Below are 2709 nucleotides of genomic sequence, written 5' to 3' on the forward strand. Positions count from 1 at the left end.
CCTCACTTAGCTGTTGCCTCCTGGTCACTAGCTCTAGATCCCGCTCCTTTCTTATGCTTCAGCCCCACACTGCCGTCTCACATCGATCCCCTGTTGAAGCAACCAGCCCGGCTTCCTCTCTTCCTGCTGGATCCCAAGTGGTACACGAGAGAAGGAAAAACCAACGAGACAGATCGGGCTGCGCTGCACGCTAGGAGGAGCACAGCCCAGTAAGAATAAAGTAGGACGTAAAAGTCGCGTGGAGGTCGCAGGGGCTATGGCAGATGGGCAGGTCTCTCAGAGGAGATGACATCTGAGCTGACAAATGAGGAGCCAGAGCTGGGGGCGGGTGAGCATTCCAGGTGGGGTCAGGGTCTCTGAGGCCTGTGGGCTGTGGCTGCCCCCTCAGAGGAAGGTGCTGAGCCTGCCCCTGTGGGAGGGGGGTGGAGAGATGGCTCAACCTGTGGCCCCAGCTCCGGGCGCCTCTGAGCGCCTAGTCCCCATGTCCGAGCTAAGAGTGTGGGGACCTGAGCTCTGGGTTTAGCGCTTGGACACAGAGCCCCTTCTCCTCCGTTGGGGCAGGGAAGCTGGCGCGGCTCAGGCTCCTAAGAAGCGCCGGGCTCGCAAGGCTGGCAGAGGGCAGTGGCTGCCGTGGTGCAGCCGGCCTGGCGGGCACTGATCTTTCCCTAATGGCATGTGGGCGGTCAGCTTCCGGGGGAAGCGAGGGTTGGGCCACCTGCGTACCTTTCTAGTCCTCAGCTGCCCCAGGCCTCTGAGTCTCCGAGCCCCGCCTCTCCTGGACGGGGCGGGGCGAGATGTAGGTGAGCCCGGGCAGGTGGTCCTTCCGGTAACCACGGTAACCACGCCACTGGGATAGGGGAAAGGCTCTCACAATGAGCATGTTTGCTATTATTGTTATTTGTAAGCACTTACACTGTGCTGAAGTCCTTTAATGTGCGCCATCTCTTTAAAGCTTCCCAACCATCTATGAGGCGGGTCCTTTACCTACCTCCTGGAGGTTGCCCAAGACCACACAGCGAGAGGCAGCAGGCTTGTTACCCAGTGCATTGAGGCGAGCAGGGAGGGGAGAGCAGGGATTGGCAGAAGCACCCATCTCACCTCTGTATTTACAGGTGAAGAAGCAGAGAGGGGGCACACCTTCCCCAAGGTCCCCTAGGAGCACTCGGCGGCTGACCACAACAGAGGGGACGTGGGTTCAACAGGGGACCGTGAAGCCCTTAGCCCCTGGAAGGCAAGGACCCCACTCTCCCCTTTATTTCCTCCTCCCTCCCCCGCTGTGCCTAGCACAGGGTGCAGCACAGAGCCGGTGCCCCGAACGTCCTCATGATGGGGGAAGCTTTCATCCCTCAGCAGCTGCAAGCACCTGCCATTCATGCCTTCATTCATCTACCCAGCATTTAGTAAGCACCGACTGCATGCATGGCTCCTGTGCACTGGGTGCACAGTTGAATGAGACACAGTCCCTGCACACAGATGGTTTATCTCCTGGTGGGGGCTTAGGGGTTATCATACATTATAACACGCACTCCCATAGTTTTCTTCCTTCTCAACTCAGGCTTCCTCAGCTCGTGCTTGGTGACATATAGCCTGCTCTCTGCTCTCTGGAGGCTGAGCAAATCTCCTCCCCCAGGCCATGTCCACTCCCTTCTTCTTTGCCAGCCCCAACACCCCCTCTTTCCAAGCCATCTCCCTCCCCTCCTCCAGGAAGTCCTCTTGGACTAAACCCCCCAGCTGATCTGCAGGTCCCAGTGCTGAGGTCTTGAGCTCTGCCCAGGTATCTCTGGTTCTACCTGTCTCTCTATTTCTGTGAGTCTTCTCTTAGCCCACCCCCCCACTCCCTTAGCCCCTAGAGCTGTTCAAACGCAGGGACCACTTCCCTTCTAGCTGTTTTCCTCAGGCCTAAATAAACCAGGAGCAGGGACAGGAGGGGACCCATGCAATCAACCCCCAGCACACAGGGCCTGCCTTTGGCTCTGGCCCTGGACCCCCTTAGAGGAGGCTTTCTCTGGAGTTACCGGGATACCAACTTGCCAGTCCTGCCCAAGACCTCTGAGCCCTGATCGTCCATGCTGAGCTGGGGGACACAGGCTGGGCTGAGTTTTGGGGTACCTACCTGCTCAACCCCACCGCCCTTTGTGTTTGCAGGTGGGGCCTCCAGTCTCCACTTCACCTACTGCCAGGTTTGGTCATTTTTACTGCCCCTATGGCAGGCAGTCTGCAGGTAAAAAATGGTTCCGTGGAATCAAAATGCTTCCTCTTACTTGCTGGGTGACCACAGTTACAGTGCTTGGCCCCTCTGGGCCTCAGCTAATGACACCAGTTCTGCCCGTCTCACAGATGGTGAGCAGGACCAGAGATCGAGGAGAACAACCCAAACCCAGGAAGGGCCTTACTTTTGTTGTGCTCAGAGCAGGGGTGGCACCTTGGCCAGGTGGTCACTGGATTGCTCCAGGGGGCAGGAGTGGGAAGGAGGAGGAGGGAGCTGGCACAAGGAGTGGGAATCAGACTCAGCCTTCCAGAGATCTACTCAGATCTGCCGGCAGAGAGGGGCAGGAGAGTGTCCTTCTTTAGTAGTAACGCTGTGGTGGAATTCTCCCCTTCCCCTCTTCCCTTCCCTTCCCTTCCCTTCCCTTTCCCTTCCCTTCCCCTTCCCTTCCCATTTCCCTTCCCTTCCCATTTTCCCTTCCCTTTCCCTTCCCATTTCCCTTC

This window comes from Myotis lucifugus, unplaced genomic scaffold (assembly GCF_000147115.1).
Source record: "Myotis lucifugus unplaced genomic scaffold, Myoluc2.0 scaffold_160, whole genome shotgun sequence".
NCBI lineage: Eukaryota > Metazoa > Chordata > Mammalia > Chiroptera > Vespertilionidae > Myotis > Myotis lucifugus.